The sequence below is a fragment of the Sorex fumeus genome, unplaced genomic scaffold (genome assembly GCF_029834395.1).
Source record: "Sorex fumeus unplaced genomic scaffold, SorFum_2.1 ptg000010l, whole genome shotgun sequence".
Lineage (NCBI taxonomy): Eukaryota > Metazoa > Chordata > Mammalia > Eulipotyphla > Soricidae > Sorex > Sorex fumeus.
The window spans coordinates 39,829,687-39,850,622 of record NW_026606067.1 but is presented as its reverse complement, the minus strand read 5'-3'; the positions used below and the strand labels follow the sequence as shown (position 1 = coordinate 39,850,622).

The following is a 20,936-nucleotide window of genomic DNA, read 5'->3' as shown; positions in this document are numbered from 1 at the left end:
TCTGGAAGATACAACCTAATTTTCAAGGGGAACAGTTGGTGGGTGTGACCCCTGCCTACTGGAAGATGGAGGATCTGGGTGGAAGATGCTCAGCCCTGATCCAAACAGGATTGGAGATCTCAGCCCCAGGACCCGCATGCCTTTGTTCCTCTGCTGGTACTTTCATGTGTGTGGACAGTGGTCTCAGCATGGTGGTGGCTGGTTCTGGAGGTCTTCAGCTGCTGGAGCTCTGCTCAGGGTGGGAAGTGAAACTCAACCCGCCTCCCTCCAAGGGGTCCCGGCGAGGACAGTCAGGCACGGGGCAGGAGACTCATGCAGAGTCTGGCAAACTCCCCGCGGTTACCCAATATGCCAAATACCAATAACAATTATGGGTCTCATTCTCCTAACCCTGAAAGAGCCTTGAATATGGCACTTTTTAAAATCTCAGGGCTAAGGTGAAGGAGATGTTACTGGGGCTTGCTCGAGGCAATCGACGAACAATAGGATGATTGTGATCATGATCGTTCTTAAGATAAAAATATAAGAATATAAGACCAACCCTGAAAGAAGACTGTGAGAATATATTGAAAATTTAAAATTATACAAAATAGAGAGACAAAGTGTCCCTTAGGAATTTTTAGTGTTGATTTGTGAAACAGAAAAACCTCTCATATACTATATTGATCACATACACAAATATCTAATATTTTTATAAGATTTTGGTTTTGCTCATCATATGTAATAAAACATATAGTTTGAGTCGGCTATCAAATTTCTAATAATTAAAAGTAAAACAGATACAGTGATCATTTTAGTGTTATTATAAAGGAAAGCACAATGAAAGTTGATAAAGAGTTGAATCACATGAAGAGGTATTTTAATATCAATAAAAAATTGTAGCACCATCAAAAACACAATAAAAGGTGCATTTTTATAGAAAAATTTTAAAATGCTTCAAAAATTTTAATATGGTACTGAGTTATTATGTTTCCTTTACTTTGCATCTTTTTCTAAGTTCTAAACAACAAATATAAGGCAATTTTATGTTAGTAAATATTTTTGCATATTAAATATTTTCATTTAAATATATATATGTTATGAAATAATATCAAACAATAGATATAAAAGGAAACTTCTAGGAACAATAACTTCAAACTCTGAGAACCATTACAGAGCTAATAGCATTTATGTAGGTGTTGACACAAAATAGCACTATAAGCATTCCTGTAAAATCCTACAAGACTACTAAAAAATTTATCACACAAAAATAGATATTTTCATTCGCCCTCTCCTCTCTGGAAAGAAAGATGGCGGCCACATGGGAGCCCTGTGGACAGCAGGTATGAGCCGGGAGTGTGGAGGCGACTAAAACCTCATGGGAAGGGGGGCGTTCCGGTCCGTCCTTCATGCCCTACCGAGGTCACCAGTTGCCCCCCACGAGCGGCTCTCCAGCACGGCCACAGCCCCAGAAGCACAAGGGCTTAATGCAGAACCCAGCAGCTTGGAGCAGAAAAGTGAAAGGACTATGCGTTAATCCAGGCAATCATTTCTGCCCAGAGGGGAAAGGGTGTTGCTCCCTTCCGCCCTCCTCCCTCTGGAAAGAAAGATGGCGGCCACATGGGAGCCTTGTGGACAGCAGGTATGAGCCGGGGGTGTGGGGGTGACTAAAACCTCATGGGAAGGGGGGCGTTCCGGTCCGTCCTTCACGCCCTACCGAGGTCACCAGTCGCCCCCCGCGAGCGGCTCTCCAGCACGGCCATGGCCCCAGAAGCACAAGGACTTAATGCAGAACCCAGCAGCTTGGAGCAGAAAAGTGAACGGACTATGCGTTGATCCAGCCCATCATGTCTGCCGGAGGGGAAAGGGTGTTGCCCCATTCGCCCTCTCCTCTCTGGAAAGAAAGATGGCGGCCACATGGGAGCCTTGTGGACAGCAGGTATGAGCCGGGAGTGTGGGGGCGATTAAAACCTCATGGGAAGGGGGGCATTTCGCTCCGCCCTTCACGCCCTACCGAGGCCACCGGTTGCCCCCCACGAGCGGCTCTCCAGCACGGCCACGACTCCTGAACACAGAAACCAATTTCTTAACTATCTGACTTTCAGTAGAAATACTTCCAGGGTCAATAGGTAAAATAGCAGAAATCCAAAACCAACATTTAATTCTTGAACCCAGCTGTAGAAAGCAAATCACTTCACAATGCTTTTTCAGCATGTCTGATTTGGGGGGGGGGGTAAACTCTAAATAATAGTGGTGAATCTTTTATTGAAACAATGAATCCAATCAAAGCAGATAGAGTGTTAACTAGAATTCATCTGCCTCACAGGGACTGGGAGGGGTGGGGGGTGGGGTTTTATTGGGGTTCTTCATGGTAAAAAATAAGTATTGGTAAAGGAAAATGTGTTTGATATTTGCATGACTGAGACATAAACCTGAAAGCTTTGTAACCTTTCCCACAGTGATTCAATAAATTAAAAAAAAAATAGATATTTTGTTCTAAAGCTTTCAACTTTGTATCCGTTAGTCAATCAAGCTATGTTTTACCTAAGTGTTACTCTGTTAGAAGGAGTGATTTCTTTTTTTGATGTGCTAAACCACACACAAAGAGAATCCTAAACTCACATTTATGTTTAGAAGACCTACATAGAATGTCCAATTAGGGTGAGCACGACTTTCAAAAACAAGATATTGAGAAGATAACCTGTTTTTTTTTTTTACCTCAGACATGTCTATCTACAGTTCTTGGCAGACGATGCATAAACTCTGAGAGAAAAGACACACTTTTGCTTGGCACGATTCAATGTAAATGTCATTTGAGAGTCCCTTCAGAGAATAATCTGTGTTCCTTTGCAGTGGGTACCTTCTCATTTTTCCCCAGACTCATAAAACACCATTTTAAAGGGATCTGATGGTAAGCAAAATTTTCTTTTTATTGATTTATATTTATTTTTTAAATTGAATCACTGTGAGATACAGTTACAAAGCTTTCATGATTAGGCTTCAAACATACAATGTTTCAACACCTATCCCCCCACCAGTGTACATATCCTACCTCCAATATCCCCTGAACCAATATCCCCTTATCCCTCCTGCCTCCCCCCGTCTGTCCCCTATGACATGCACTCCCCCTTCTCTCTTTCTGTCTCTCTGCATCTCTCTCCCTCTGTCTCTCTCTCCCTCCCTTTTCCTCTTTCTCTCTCTCTCTCTCCCACCTCCCTCTTTCCATCCCTCCCTCCCTCCTTTAAGTAATATAGTTTGCAATACAGATACTAAGAGGCCATCATGTTTGGTCCTTTTTCCACTTTCAGCACACATATCCCATCCTGAGTGTGTTTTGTGACGGATTTGTTATTGAAACGTGATTAAATAAAGACAGGAATATTCCCTTCTCTCAGGGTATTGCTTGAAACGCTGTTCAGTCATTTAGTTTATGCTCAAACTAAACATCATTTATCTGAAACTTCTCCACATATCATCAGGTAAGGCACGTGCCTTCCACACACTAACCTGGGTTCAATTCCTGGTACCACATATGAGGCCCCTCTGACCTGTCAGGAATATGCTCTGGGCACAGTAAGAATAAGTGAAATGTGGTCCAAAACCCTTCCCCAAAATTAAAATGCAATACATCCTATCACCATTTAATCCCTCTATTAAAAAACTGCCGTCTAGCTGACTTCTTCATTAAAATTAAAGAGAAGTTCTTAATTTTCTGTTTTTTTGAATCCCTTGAACTTTATCACCCTCATGCACAGAAAAGACAAGTCACAGACTGAAGAGTTACCACGTCGATAACCCTTGCGATAACTGATCCCTGATCCGAGCTTAATCTCCTCTACAGCAAATGGGCCCAGAGATCTGCTAGGAGGGTTTCGTGAGTAACACCTGGTATATTCCCAATCCCTCCTGTTCCCGTTCACTTCCCCTCAAAAACACCTTGCAAATCACTCTGACTACTTGCTATTTTTTAAATAAGTAAAATATTCTCTGCTCTCAGGATATCGCTTGAAACACTGCTCACTTGTCATTGACAAATGCTCAAACTAAACATCATTTCTCTGAAGAGTCTCCATATATCATCATGTATGAATGAAATAGCTCTCACTATCTCACCACCCGACTCATTCCAAAATGCCTGGTTCACTTTCTTATGATCCTATACCATTTGATATATTTTAAAACATGACATTTTTCTCATTAGTTGTTCATTGTCCATCTCCTCCCACTGGATTATAAGTATTATAAAGCAAGGGAATAGATTCACCATCCCTTCCCCCACTATCAACTAGAAAACAATGCATTCTCCAGATTTACTTGACATAAATACATGACTAAAAAGGACCTTTTTGTGATACTTCTTCCTCATTCCATTTTTATCCAAATAAACTAATATTATGACTATAAATTAGTTTCTGTATCCATTTTAGATTTTATAGTAAAGAAAGAAAACATTTTCAATGATAAAAGAGGATTAGTCATGCTGCGCAATTATATAGTCAGAGAAAGAATGGAACTCAAAAAATTCTATCTACTTTAGTCATTAAGAGAATGTTATTCTAGTTTAATGGTAACTCCAAGTAAACCTTTCTCAGACAACAAAAGCTTCTTAAACTTTAAATTTGTTGCTCCTATTAATGTGAAATGATCTGAGGTTTATTAATACTAAACCTACTTGAGAGTTTTATGACTGTAGTCCCCAATCTAGAACAAATCTTCAAATGGATACAATTTTTGAATGTGTATACAACAATACTATGATTATGCCTTGATGGAATCATAATTACTCATTTTATTAATTAAAATATAATGTGCACAATAAATTATTGATTAATAATGAAATAACCTTTGTGAAATCTAGTCCAATGATAGTTCGATAGTTAGAGGGGCCAAGATGGTTTTAAATACTCAAAGAGAGATTTTCCAGCCAACTTTTTCCCTTGCCACATCATTTATAAGTTGCTGTAGCTTACCTTTCATTAAGAGTTGATTTGACAGACTGCTGTAATTTTCAGATTGTTAAATACTTCTGTCAAGCCCCTTAGGCATTTGCAGAATTTAGTTCTTGGATTTGTTGGGATGATTTTGGTGGGGGGTGAGATGGGGGGATGAGGTGAGCAACAGCTTGAAACTATGATTCATTTCTGTTTGAGTATCTGTCAAATACTTGCAGCAAAAAGAAAATGACTAATCACCTACTAAAAATGGCAACAGATGCCATAAGCAAGATTTCATTCAACCTGTTATCTTTAGTTTCAGTGTAAGACTCATTTAATTAAAAGTCACAGTTTTAAAATAACAAATTTTAAAAATAACATCTGCTTCTTAAATCTGTAGCAATGACTTGTATGCTCATCACCTGACTAATTCTTTAAAATGACCTTTTGCACATAGTTTAGCATAGCAAAGCGTAAGTATATTCGTATGATCACATAGTGAATTACATATATATTCACGTGAGGCCATATATTTACTATATGCATATGTGATAGAGAATGGTTTATTAGATATTTATACAAACAGAATTTTATCTTTAAAAGTTCCAATTCTATCACTTATCATACATTATTCATATAAAATAATAAGCACATTTTAAATGTAATGTTGTGCATATTGTTGTAGTGTAAAATCAGTTTGTCCTTTCTGCCTTTCCACAGGGAGCTTAGGTTCATTGGGTTACTCTCATCACAGTGCTCCCATTCCTCTGTGTTTATTTGTAACTTCTTTCTCTGTACTCTGTTGACTTGTAAATATGGTTTTTCTTGGGACTGGAGTGATAGCACAGTGGGTACGGTGTTTGCCTTGTATGCAGCTAACCCAGGTTCAATTCCCAGCATCCCATATAGTGCCCTGAGCAACACCATGAATAATTCCTGAGTTCAGAGCCAGAAGTAACCCCTGAGCATTGCCGGGTGTGACCCAAAGAGCAAAAAATATAATAAAATAAATATTGTTTTTCTCTTCTCCTTCAGTCCTTTGCATAGTTAATTCAGAGCAATTGACTCCTGTTTCTTTTTGTATAGAAACAGGAAGACAGTTAATGCTATGCTTTTGTAGCTTGGGAGTTAATTGACTCCAAATGATTTTTACTCCCAGTCATCTGTTCGGTCAACCTAAGACTCAGTTGCCCTAGCTTTATAGCAACCCAAAAGCAGGGTCCCGGTGAGAAACTGGGTGGACCCAGGGCAAGTGGTAAGCTATGTGCTACCCTGGCATCGAGATGGGCCTGGCCAGAGCGCCATAATACTTAACTATACGTTTAGAGCATGGTCATGGGCAAATTCTGTCATAATCCAAATTTAGTAAAAACTAGATAAGACCGTGCTAGGGTTAGGAAAGATTAATCTGGCAGAGCACTGTAGTCTGAGATCTATACTGAGATGTCCCCAGGAGAGCCACCCTATGAGCTCAATGTATTCCTGACTGTCCATACAAAATAACTAATTTTAAGAAGTAGAACTAAGATATTAAGTGTTATGTTAATTAAGTTATTGGACCAAGGAGAGGAGAAACACCCCTCAGGGGTATTTCTGCCCTTGAGTCTGATCTGCCATCAGGAAGGGCTTTTGATATATTGATTGTGCTACTGGATGGGGTTGGTGGCTACCCCCCAATGCTGGGGAGTTGGTGGGAGACTAGAGAGAACCCAGGCTGTGAGATGGAGCGCAGAGAGATGAGTGGGAGAGACAGGAAGAGGCAGGAATGAGGGGCAGTGGGAGACTAGAATGGGGAGCTTAGTGAGATTGGAACAGGCACGTGGGGAGAACGGAATAAATGTCAACTGACCACCAAGCAGCATGGCAGCCTCGCTTTCTCCTTCTTACACCCATGGCATCAGCCTTCCTGTGTGAGGAAGTGGTCTGAGACCACCCAACACAGGCGGTGACAGAGCCAGCGAGCCAAGGGACTCACCCTAGTTGCCCGGAGATTACACGTTTTGTCTCTAAGGTTTTGCCTAATAGCCTGTTTTTATGTATGTCTAAAAAGAAAAAAAAAAGGATTAAAAATATCAGGGTTTTAAGAAAGATTTAAAGCATTTATAGATAAAACAGAATTTAAGTCTCTGCCCAAATCATCAGTGACTAACGAAGGGTTTTTCCCTTGAAGTACTTTGGAAGATTTTTTTTTTGTTACTTCCCTTTTTTTTTTTAATTTTTGAAGATTTTATTTCCACTATTTGAAGTAGGTGTAGTGGGGAGTGGTAAGGAGAGGCATGAGTTAAATTGCAAAATAAAAGAGAGAGAGAGAGAGAGAGAGAGAGAGGACTAAGAGTGAGTTGTTTCTTATCTGCCTCTGAAGTCAGAGAAAGGAGTCAAACACTTTATAATGATTGAGGAGAGGTATTTATGGAAATCATCAACTTTTTTGAACTAAGAGTATGGTTAATGCTAAAGGATTTTTCTTTTCCGACCACTGCACATAGTATAAAGGCCAGAGTATATATACTGCTATCTTTGATGCTAAGAATGGTGGATGAAACCTCCAAAAGTATTACTTTCACATCTATCATCACATCCGCTACTTAAACTGATTCTGAGAGTGTTTGTGTTACCCTTGTACAAGAAAACAAAGGTTGAGAGAGGAAAAAAGGGCCTAAAAGGATCACAGTGCTAGAGAATCTATCTAGGATTTCTGACATTTAAGTCAATGTGTGTTTCACTACGTCAGTTTAAACATGCATCCTTGAAAATTTTTAAAGAGAAATAAAAAGTTTACAAAAGTGAGTGACTTTTAAAACATCAAAACTCTAAACAGGGAGATATTCTTCTATTTTTTTTTAAAAAAACATAGATTTGCAAATCAAACACCTGGAAATTAAACAGTGCACTATTGAACAACAAGTGGATTAGACAGGAAATCAAAGAGGAAATCAAAAGATTCCTAGAAACGAATGAAAATGAGAACAGAGTTACGAAAACTTATGGGACACAGCAAAGGCTGTGTTAAGAGGAAAGTTTATAGCTCTACAAGCATTCCTCAGGAAGGAGGAGCAAGCACACATAAGTAACCTAACCTCACAGCTTAAGAGCTTGGAGAAGGACCAAAAAAAGGAGCACAACCCGAACAGGAGAAAGGAAATAATAAAACTCAGAGCAGAGATTAACGAGATGGAAACCCAAAAAACAATCCGAAAGATCAATGAAACCAAAAGCTGGTTCTTTGAGAAAATTAACAAGATCGATAAGCCTCTAGCAAAACTCACAAAGAAAGGGAGAGAGAAAACCCTAATAAACCGAATCAGAAATGAAAAGGGGGTCATTACAACAGAAACCACAGAAATTCAGAGGATCCTCAGGGAATACTTTGAGAAGCTTTATGCCACGGAACATCAAAACCTCGAGGAAATGGATAAATTCCTAGACTCCTACAGACTCCCAAGGCTGAACCAAGAAGACCTGGAATACCTGAACAGACCTATCACCATCAAGGAAATTGAAATGGTAATAAAAAGTCTCCCCAAGCACAAAAGTCCTGGCCCGGATGGATTCACTAGTGAATTCTTCCAAATCTTTAAAGAGGACTTACTCCCGATGCTCTTTAAGCTTTTCCACGAAATTGAAATATCAAAAACACTTCCGAACAGTTTCTACGAAGCAAATATCACACTGATACCAAAAGCAGACAGAGATACCACAAAGAAAGAGAATTACAGGCCGATATCCCTGATGAACACAGATGCAAAGATCCTCAACAAACTACTAGCAAATAGAATCCAACTACTCATCAAAAAGATCATACACCATGACCAAGTAGGATTCATCCCAGGGATGCAAGGATGGTTTAACATTCGGAAATCAATCAACATAATCCACCATATCAACAAAAGAAAAGATAAAAAGCATATGATCATATCAATAGATGCAGAGAAAGCATTTGATAAGATCCAGCACCCCTTTATGATGAAAACCCTAGCCAAAATGGGTATAGAGGGGACCTTCCTCAACATAATTAAAGCCATCTACCACAAGCCTACAGCAAGCATCATCCTCAATGGGGAAAAACTGAGAGCCTTCCCTCTAAGATCAGGGACGAGACAGGGATGCCCACTCTCTCCACTGCTGTTCAATATAGTACTGGAAGTACTTGCAATAGCGATTAGGCAGGAAAAAGATATTAAGGGCATTCAGGTAGGAAAGGAAGAAATCAAGCTCTCACTATTCGCAGATGATATGATACTCTACTTAGAGAACCCAATAACTTCCACCAAAAAACTCCTAGAAACAATAGACTCGTATAGTAAAGTTGCAGGTTATAAAATCAATACCCAAAAGTCCATGGCTTTCCTATACGCAAACAGTGAGAGAGAAGAAAGCAACATGAAAAAAACAATCCCATTCACAATTGTGCCCCAGAAAATCAAGTACCTAGGAATCAGCTTAACTAAGGAAGTAAAGGACCTGTACAAAGAAAACTACAAAACGCTACTTCAGGAAATAAAAGAGGACATGAGGAAATGGAAAGATATCCCCTGCTCATGGGTCGGGAGACTTAACATTGTCAAAATGGCAATACTACCGAAAGCATTGTATAAATTCAATGCAATCCCTATAAGGATACCCATGACATTCTTCAAAGAAATGGAGCAAACACTCTTGAAATTTATATGGAACAATAAGCCCCCACGAATAGCTAAAGCAATTCTTGGGAAAAAGAAAATGGGAGGAATCAACCTCCCGAACTTCAAACTGTACTACAAAGCAGTAATAATTAAAACAGCATGGTACTGGAACAAAGGCAGAACTGCAGACCAATGGAACAGGGTTGAATACACTGACATCTCTCCTCAATCATATGCTCATCTAATCTTTGATAAAGGTGCAAGTAATGTGAAGTGGAGTAAGGAAAGCCTCTTTAATAAATTGTGTTGGCATCATTGGACGGCTACATGCAAAAAAATAGGCTCAGAACTCTGCCTAACACCATGTACAAAAGTAAGATCAAAATGGATTAAAGACCTCAACATCAGACCAGAAACCATAAGGTACATTGAAGATAAAGTTGGCAAAACCCTCCATGACATTGAAGCTAATGGTATCTTCAAAGATGCCACGCCACTGGCCGAGCAAGTGAAAACAGAGATAGATAAATGGGACTATCTTAAACTAAGAAGCTTCTGCACCTCCAAAGAAACAGTGACCAAAATACAAAGACAGTCTACAGAATGGGAAAGGATATTCACCGAATACACATCTGACAAGGGGTTGATATCCAGGATATACAAAATACTGGTTAAACTCCACAAGAAGAAAACATCCAACCCCATCCAAAAATGGGGCAATGAAATGAACAGAAACTTTCTCAAAGAAGAAATCCGAATGGCAAAAAAGCACATGAGAAAATGCTCTACATCATTAATCATCAGGGAGATGCAGATCAAAACCACAATGAGATACCATTTCACACCTCAGAGACTGGCCCACATTCAAAAGAACAAAAGCAACCGATGCTGGCGTGGATGTGGCGAGAAAGGGACACTCCTTCACTGTTGGTGGGAATGTCCACTGGTTCAGCCCTTCTGGAAAACAGTATGGACGATTCTCAAAAAATTAGAAATTGAGCTCCCATTTGACCCAGCAATACCACTCCTGGGAATATATCCCAGAGAGGCAAAAATGTATAGTCGAAGTGACATCTGCACTTGTTTGTTCATTGCAGCACTCTTTACAATAGCCAGAAACTGGAAGAAACCTGAATGCCCAAGAACAGATGACTGGTTAAACAAACTTTGGTACATCTACACAATGGAGTACTATGTAGCTCTTAGAAAAGATGAAGTCATGAAATTTACATACAAGTGGTACAATATGGAAAGTATCATGCTAAGCGAAATGAGTCAGAAAGAGAGGGATAGACATAGAAAAATTGCATTCATCTGGGGGATATAAAGTAACAAAGTATGAGATTAATACCCAAGAATAGCTGAGATCAGCACCAGGAGGATTACTCCATTACTTAGAGGCCAGCCAGATATCCTAGAGGAAAGGGCAGTTCAGATAGAGAAGGGAGCACCAAATAAAGGATGTTTGGAGGATCCTCCCAGGAGGGGAGATGCATGTCGAAAGTAGACTATGGACTGAACATGTTTGCCACTCAATGCCTCTTTTGCAGACCACAACACCCAAAAGGAGAGAGAGAACACAGGGGATTGCCCTGCCACAGAGACGGGGGGGATGGGGGGATGGGGGTGGGAGGGATATTATCCATGGTGGTGGAAAATGGGCACTGGTGGAGGGATGGGTATCTGATCATTGTATAATTGAAACCAAAGCACAAAAAATTGTAAATCTACAACTTTAAAAAAAATAAAATAAAATAAAGGGAAAAAAAACAAACATAGATTTGCCTTTGAAAAAAATCTCTTTTTGAGTCATACTTCATCTGAAAACTAAGAGAGATAAACCAAACCATCTCCATGATATCTCTGAGATTGATAGATTGCATTTTTATATTGACTATAATTGTTTCATATTACCAGGATAATTTCCAAACTGTTTTATGTAAAGTTAAAATAGATTCAAAATATTGATAAAGACTAAATAAAAACTCAAGACTTAGGCATTGGATAGGAGCCACAGACATAGTTTTGGAAGTGTTTCACTAATATTAATGTCAGCTACACTGTAGCACTGTCCTCCCCTTGTTCATCAATTTGCTTGAGCGGGAACCAGTAACGTCTCCATTGTGAGACTTGTTGTTACTGTTTTTGGCAATCAAATACATCATGGGAAACTTGCCAGGCTTTGCTGTGCGGGCAGGATACTATTGGTAGCTTGCCGGGCTCTCTGAGAGGGGTGGAGGAATCGAACCTGGGTCAGCTACATGCAAGGCAAACACCCTACCCTCTCTGCTCTCGCTCCAGCCCAATGTTACCTATGATCAAGAAAATCTATAAAAGTAGTGACATTTATTTTTTTACTTATTTATTTTGGATCACACCTGGGATGCTCATGTGGGGTGCTGGAGTGAAACACAGTTGGGCTTGTGCAAGGCAAACATGCAATCTGCTCTACTATTGTCTCAGCCTCCATTTATTTGTCATATTCAAAATGTGTACAATTTTTGTACAAAGAACAATCACTGATTATTATTTCTCTCTCGCCTTTGATGATCAATTAATGTTAGGCTCGAGAGAAACAGACAAATAAAACTTTTTCAGCACTCAATAGTAAATGTATTAAATGTTCATTTATAAACACTCCTTAGTAGGGCAAATAAAAAACAATTGTCAATAAAATTTACATGCTAAGTTAGGAAGTAGTGAGAAAAGAAGTAGTTCTTAAGAAATTCATTTAAGTCGTTCAAGTGTTGACAATGTACAAATTGACTTTCTGTTCAACTGATATAAAAGTGAAACCATAAATAAAATGACCGTATAATTCCATTCAGAACATAGGAGTCCTAGTTTATTTAAAAATGTATATCTCTACAACTAAAAAGATAAAATAGTAAGTTAAATGATATCAAAGTGAATTACAGTATTGTTAATTTAACCACTATTTTCTAGAGCTGTTACATATTCCACGACTCTGTGCTTTCTACGTGCCTTTCGTGTGAAATATCTCTGTGCCTCTGACTGACTGATTTCACTTCAGGCAACACATATTTATAAATACATGTATATTAGCTCAAGATAGTTTCTTTGAAATACATCTTGCCACAAGATGGAGTACACCCCTTGCAACAATTTTTAGGAACATTTAAATAAAAACTAAGATATAAGCATTATATCTTTTTACCAGATTTAGTGACAATATATATTCTAAATATAAGAAAATAAGGCACAAAAATAAGGCAAAATTAGACTATCACATAAATCAATCAATCAGAAGTAACTGTCCTTTTATAGCCCTCCTTTTATTTCTTTATTCATAGTTTAATTTTGGGCCATACCGAGCAGTACCCATGGCTTATTCCTGGCTCTGTACTCAGGGGTCATTCCTTTCGAGGCTTGGGGGACTGAGTGGATGCCAGGGTCAGAACCTGGTTGGCCACATGCATGGTAGTCACTGTAATCACTGTACTATCTTTCGCCACATCTAGTCTATCTTAAACGTTTTCGAATAACATGAATAATAACAAAATTATTCATTTTGTTAGTCCTAAATATGTTCTTTCGGTAGAACGCTGATTATATCATACATCAAGATGTCTGGAAAATAAATTCCATCAGGGTTCTATGATTGCCATTCTTTATAAGGTTTGTATAAGAAGTTTTACTTCAAACATTCTGATAAATGGCAATCAAAACAGCCTTATGTTTTCCATTAAGTTTTCCAAAAAGTCAATAAGAGAACTTGTTACATAAAATGTTTCATTTCGCATACAGTCTCCTCAAAATGATGCTTACCTTAATGTCAAAGGAAAATGCATGTACAACAGCTATAGGTAGGGAATCATCTAAAATATTTCTTATTAAAGTCTTTCATTATTCCTAAAATTAGACTTCTCCTCTCTCCAAACCCATAAGCACTTCACCTGAGTTCCAGTAGCATCTGATTCAGGGCAGATTTCTGTGGGGTGCTAGGAATCCTACCGAGATCAATAACTGACCTCATCTTTGACAAATGACTGTTCTTTTTAAACCCCTGACAATTAAGTATCCCCATGACCAGTGTAATAATGATTATTGATCATACTCTGAGATGAATTTAATTCATAATATCCTCAATAAAAGCAGACTCCCACCATTTCCTTATTACTTGATTATATCAAAATTAATTTCAGTATCTAAGTTCATAAGTCAACAGTATATATTTCAAAATAAAAAGTTTAGAAGTGTGAAACATTAATCCTTGCTGACCTAGAATCTGATCCATTAACACATATTGAATGAGAGAGTATTACTGAATTCATGTAACATAAAAATTAAGTACTGAATTTGGAAAACATTGAAATGCAAATGTGTGTGTGGGGGGGGTTGATTTAACAGAGTATGTGGTCACAAGAAATGAATTTGTGGTATAGGTCCAAACGTTTGGATTCCATGTTAATAAAGTGTTTATGTATTTATCTCTTTCTTAAGGAAAGTATTATATTCCCTTAAATCAATAGTCACTTCCACTCCACTCAGGGCTCAGTATTTTTATTGGCATATGAAAGAACACAATAAATATTTCTTTAGTGGGTACATACTATGCTGGTCAAATTATTCTCAGATAGACTCACGAAATAGCCAGATCAGACTAACTAGCTGTACTGTCTTGTGGGAAAGAAATATATTAAAGAAAACAGATTCAAAGGAAAGCTTACAGTATGTAGTGCAATAAAGGATATACTAGACATATCCAAAAATCGAATGTCATATAAAATATATTTGCTAGAAAAATAAATGCATTGTCCCCATAATTCAATTGAATCTTCATATTGTTGCATTAAGGCTTCAATCACAGAATTTCTTGCCATTATGAAACTGTACCAGTGTTCACTCCCACCCTTCATAGTTTCTATCACGCATTCATGCATGGACGTATAAATAGTTTTCAGAAAAATGTAAAAGATATATCCTATAAAAATAATTATCTGGTCATCATGTGCCATGCAAAAGCAGAAGCCAATGTGACATAGCAGAATAGCAGCTTCCTGGGATGTCCTAAACACTGGGAACTTAAATTTTACTATGAACTGTACTTTCATAAAGATAATGAAGTAAAAGTATATAAAACTGTCCTTTTTCATTATATTATTCTTGTTTACCGAAAAGGGGGAATTTTTTTTTAATCACACTGAGCAAGAGCTAGCACGATTTGGGCTCTTAAAAAAAAAGATAGGCAACACCAGAAATCTTTCAAATAAGTTGGCTAGAACCTGTGAGCACAAAACCTGTTTGTGATGGTGGAGCCATGGAAAACCCAATCAGCTCCACCGATAGATACAATTCAAGGAATGACATCCTATGTTATCCAGAGGGTCAGATATTCTGTCAGAAAATGTTCTGTATTTAATGCTGACATCAGGGTTAATAAAATAAAGAAAATCTCAGGCTGGAGCGATAACACAGTGGGTAGGGCATTTGCCTTGCATGCAGCTGACCCATGTTCAATTTCCAGCATCCCAAATGGTCCCCTGAGCACCGCCAGGAGTAATTCCTGCGTGCATGAGCCAGGAGTAACCTCTGTGCAACGCCAGGTGTGACACAAAAAGCAAAATAATAATAACAATAAAATAAAAAGAAAGGAAATCTATGCTTAATAATGCAAAAGCTTTTGATGTGAAAAGACTCAAAGTATTACCCTACTTATGTATATAAAGAAACACTTAAAAATAAACGTAATATTCTATGGTACTGGGTTTTTCAAAATTTCAAAAAAATACTAGATCAGTTTTAATTTTAGATGAGTCAAGAAATGATTATGCTTGAGTCAATGAAAGGAGGAGAGAATTGGAAGAATAAGGGGCATGATATGAAGTTTCCCCAGTTAGTTCTACACTGGTTGGTGACTGTTCACCTGTGTAACAGTGAAGACAAAGTTGCAGCTTGAATGCTCTATAAGTAAAAAAAAAATTTCTCAAAGCATAAAGTGTCATAGATAAAACTAGAATTGGTACCACTAGAGTACCAAATATGTGCAATGTTAACTTTATTTATAACATTAAGAGGTTGTCCCTGTTTACTATAGGTGATAAGAATTTCTGTGATTTCTTCAGTATTCTATTTAGTAAACCTTTAATGTCTTTTAATTATAAGTTCACATTATTTGTATCAAATCTTCTTTTCAAAACAACATAGCAGGAAAAAAAACAACAACATTCTTCAGAAAAAAGAATATTTCCCAGACTCAAGAAGCATAAAATTTTGTTTATATCCCATATAAAATGCTCCTTGGTAAAAATAATAAGGGTCCTGAACCACCTAATATATAAATTTTGCATACTAGTTAAATGATGATACCTTTTGTATATTGTAAGGGAATTGTTTACAAAGCACTACAGTAGGTACTTAATGTGCTATATCTTTTATACTGTGTAGAAGAAGGCTGGAAATGTAGGTGCTATCACCTTCGTTTTGTATGAGTAAAAATTCTGAAGTTGAACAAAAAGTTCAGTGATATACCAAAGCAACAGAATTAGCATAAACAGTAAACACTCAAACTAGTTATTCTTCTTTATCAGATCATTCTATTAAATGCTAGCAGTAATCTCCAGCTTAGAACTTAAAACATTCACTACAAGCATCTATAAATCACTGTGAGAAGAAGCAAGTACGTTTTATAATAGCATTGATTTATATACTATTGCACCCACATACAGAATTTTTCAGTTGTTTGCTCTTGCTTTATTTTGATGAAACTTTGCAGAATTCCTCTGGACTTTCAGAAGAAGAAGACACCATGAAATAAAAGAACCCAGTTTAATAAAACAGCCCATTGTACTAAACAGTTACAAGACTAATAGAAGCTACAGCACAGAGTAGAGTTAGTTAAACTAAAATGAGGATATCAATAAAGTTTTATGTGACATTCCTATTTTATATAGATGTCTCAACTTCTCAATCAGAACCTTAAGCTTTGCTTAATGTTACAAGTTAAAGGAAAAAGAAAATCAGAGGGTTCTAAGGTAGAATGGACCTAACTATTAAACAGTCATTCTCATGCAAACTCTGTTGTACTCACTAGCTTTGGCCTTATAACACATTTGAAGAAATGAAATTCAGTAAGGTTTACTAAGGGTGAAGAGGGCTAAAGGACCGTCTGAGACAATGTAGACAAAGAACCTGAGATAAGAACAACCTAACATGTAAACATAACATAAATAAGTTCCCCGTCTGAGACTACTAGAAAGCCAGATACAGTAATCCAGTGCAGGTCAAGATTGATAGCACAACAGATAGAAAATTTGTCTTGCATGTGCTGTCCTTAGTTTGATCCTGGGCATCCCATATGGTCCCCTGAGATAGCCTGATGAGTAGACCCAGGTGTAACAACTGAGCACTGCCAGGCACTTCTCAAACCTACCCCTGCAAAAAACCATCAATATAAGTTCTCTGAAAGTGATCTGCTTCAATATCATATATAAAAAAACCAAGAATATGATATAATTGTTTGACAGACACTACACTTTAAATTACACTGACAAAGAAATAATTGAATTCAGAATACTCTCAAAGTAAAGGTCTTCTGATCCAGACTACCGAAAATTCAAAGGATGTGAAATGAGCTGTTTTCAAATAAAGGGATTTATTGTTGTTGTCTGTACGAGTCCTGTGGGAAAAGAATAAGAAATGAATCTAGTTTATAGGGTGATATATTTTGGTCTCGTGCCAAATCTTTGTACCACAATGCTAATACACAAAGGTCTTAAAGATACATGAGTGCTTTTCCATGTCATGGGACGTATAAAACAGCTGAAATGTTCACTTGGTCAGATGTTACAGCCACATGTAGCTTTCTGGCACAGTGATCCACAGAGCTTTCACATTCAAGAGCAGAGGCTCCCTTTCAGCTCATTTTCTAGCTATGTCATTTTGGGAAAATCTTTAACCTCTTTACACTACATACTGCTCATCTGCGAAATAAAAACAATAAAAGTATCTGTTGTATCAATTACAATACTTAAAGCACTTAGAAGCATGCCCGTCACATCAAAAATACATTTATAAAGTATAATAATACTCAAATATATATTTAATACAACATGATTTAAGTGATTCACTATATTTATAATGATAGGGAATTAACAAGGGCCAGAAAAATGTCCTCTACGCCCTTGTTCTCTCCCATAAACTAATGATTAAAAGTGTAAGATTTGTTTTCCTTCATACTTATTTCTAATCATTTAAAATAGAAACACTGCATCCAGCTGAATTAAAATTTCTACCAGAATCAAAATAATTTGTGAATTTGGTCCTCTATTCTATGTTCACTTGCAAGCAGCATTAAGTGTTTAAAAGTCTCTAATGAGTTTTACATTCACTTTTATTGGCTTTTATAATGACCGAAATGCCAGATAATATTTAACATCATGAAACGATGGCATTGGGAGTCCGAGCATTAGTGCAGTAGGAAAGGCCTTGGATGTGGCTGATCTGGGTTTAATTCCCAGCACCACATATGGTGCCCTGAACCTGTCAGGAGTGATTTCTGAGTGCAATGCCAGGAGTAGCCCTGGGCACAGCCAGGTGAGCTCCCACAGTCTCCCCACAAAAGATGCCATCAGAAATATATCACCCTATAAACTAGATTCATTTATTATTGTTTTCCTACAGACTAGTACAGTATACCCATCAACCTCTAAATTACTCTTTCTAAAAATACATGTTCAGGTTCTTTCCATTTATATATAGTTTCTTGGTATCAAATATGCAAGATGGTTCACCTTGTGTCTCAGTTGATGGGTCCCCTACTTTTGTAGTGGAAACAGACCTCAGTTGTTTAATTAAATCCTTTAAGTATTTACACAAAAGGAATTAAGAGCAGGACTCAAAATTAAGAAAGTCCTCTGTGCTTGGGTTTTTGTGAATGTCAAGATAATGTCCTTATTTTGTCCTTCTCACAAAAGTCTAAACAAGGAAGATAACACTTAGGTGTAATCCAAGAGCATTTATCTTTCTTTAGATTGGCAAGTACATTGGAATGTGACAGAGAGTAAGCCCACCAGAATATGTCCCGAACACCCAACACCCATCAACCTCCAAATTACTCTTTTTAAAACTATGCTTTCAGGTTCTTTCCACTTATATATTGCTTCTTGTTATCAAGTAGGCAAGATGGTCCACCTTCCGTCTCAGTTGATGGGTCCCCTACTTTGGTAGTGGAAACAGATCTCAGTGACTTAATTAAATCTTTTGAAAAGGTGTTTTGAACAAGGACTGGAATGATAGTCCAGGAGTTGTCACGCATTTTGCATATAGCCAAGCCCAGTTTGAGTCCCCCAAACTGTGAGATGGCCTTGTGAGAGCCACCTGGACTTATCTCTGTGCACAGAGACAGGAGTAAGTCCTGAGCACTGCTTAATGCGTAAAAAAAAAAAAAGAAAGAATTCAATGTAAAGATTTTTATTTTTTGTTGCGTAGTAAGTTAATTTAGATTTGGGACCATACCCAGCATTGCTCAAGGTTTATTTCTGACTCTGTACTCAGTGAAGACTCCTGGTGAGCTCGGAGGGGATCACACGTGGTGCCAGTCATCAAACCTGGACCTTCCTGCGATGTGTAAGGCAAGTACCTTCCCTGCTGTTCTCTATCTCTGGCCCTACAGTTAAATATTTTTTTAAAAATAATTTAAATTTTTAACAAATTTAAACTTATAAATTTGGTATTTATAAATGGGGCCTACTGGAGGAAATTTGGTTTAGAGGAGGTTTTGAGTGTGATGCCTGCTTGTTGGAATTGGTGCTGCCATAAGAAAGGGGAGAAACAGAAGCTCTTCCATGCTGGCAACTAAGGAAGCAGTGAGGAGGCAGCCATCTCTGAGTCAGGAAGAAGATGCTCCCTGCAGGAAGCAAGCGCCTGTCTCTAAAGCTGTGAGAATAGTTGTTGTTCAAGACAGCTAGCCTGTAGAATTTTGCTTACAGTAACTCAAGCTAACAAAGATGCATGTTCAGTGCATAATTATAATCCAGCAAAATTCGGTTATTTAAATCAATGTATTCTAATATATTCAGTGCATGTTAAGTTCAGGCTAAATATTTTCATTTTGTGGTTATAACTACCTTTTCTTATTTCCATATTATTATCTCTATTTGTATTTATTTAAATACCTTCAGGCCTACTAAATGAGCCTCAAAAAGCTGTTCTGAACAATCAGAATACTATAAGCATTGAAATGTGCTTGGAATAGGAATTGCTGCTATCAGTGCATATACTTAAACACAAACAAAAACCTATGTATACCCAAACTATGTTAACATACCGAATAGCAGAAATAGGTTTTCAAGACTCAAGCTAATCTAAAACATGATGCTTAAAATTCTGGATCAGTATAAATCAAGTTAAAGTAGTTCATAAAGAAGCCTAAGTGCAAGAAAATACAATAGGAAAAATGGGATTTATATACTTTAAAATGCCAGTATTTTACTCAAAATCTCTGTAGCAAAAATGGTAGCTAAGCTTTTGTTTGAAAGCAACCCATATGTACATGCATGGAACCTCCAAATAGCTATAAAGTTTTGCATGTCGAAAGGTTTCCAGGCAACCAAGAGCAAAGACATTCACATTACGACAAAATATGCATGTGTTTTAAATTTCTAAGAACCAGTGAATTTCCTTGGGCTACTGATTCCTTAATGAGAATACCATTAGCAGGACTTAATGATTCTTGAATAAATAGTATTAGTAGTCTTGGTCCTGATAAAGAATATTCTGATATCTCTCTCTCATAGTTTTACTCCTCCTCCATCTACTCTAATATGTATTTATCTCTACATTGTGTTGTCTCTTATTATAAGAACCCTGTTTATAGGTTCAGGGAAATAGTACTGGAATGAAGGATAGAAACTTAGTTCAATCTCCACCACTGCAGGGTTCTCACCGCACCTTTGGGTGAAGTGTGGTGGTACTTGACAAAACAGAACTAGTATAACATCATATGCTTGAGTCCTAGAATTGAATTGTGTGACCCAGTTTGCCCCTAGTTAACCTGCAATGCCCCTGAGCATCTGTTTGGTACCCCAGTTGACCAAAAATTATAAAATAAAAATAACTCTGATAATTTGGGGCCCAATTAATCAAGAATAATCTTTCACAAGTCCATAAATCACGTCATGTAAAGTTCTTAATTAAATTAAAATGAATTAAAATGGAATCTACTACGCAGATTGAGTATATAAAAGAAATACCATTGGCTAAAGTCAGAACAGATAAATTATTGAAAATTAAATTCAAAAAAGGGAAGATCAGTTATTCTATATTATTGATCAATTGTTGAACAGGTAGAAGGGCAGGTGATATTTCAGGTGAAATGAAAATAATTTTTAAAACTGCAGCAGAGGAACCTATAGACAGATATGATGTAAAGCCATACACG

At 37.5% G+C, this 20,936-nt stretch overlaps 1 protein-coding gene across 2 annotated transcripts in view; it reads right to left on the bottom strand.

Moving 5' to 3' along the window:
* Positions 1–20,936, bottom strand: part of NAALADL2 (N-acetylated alpha-linked acidic dipeptidase like 2) — a 1,034,250-nt gene that overhangs the window by 663,342 nt on the left and 349,972 nt on the right. The window lies entirely within an intron of this gene.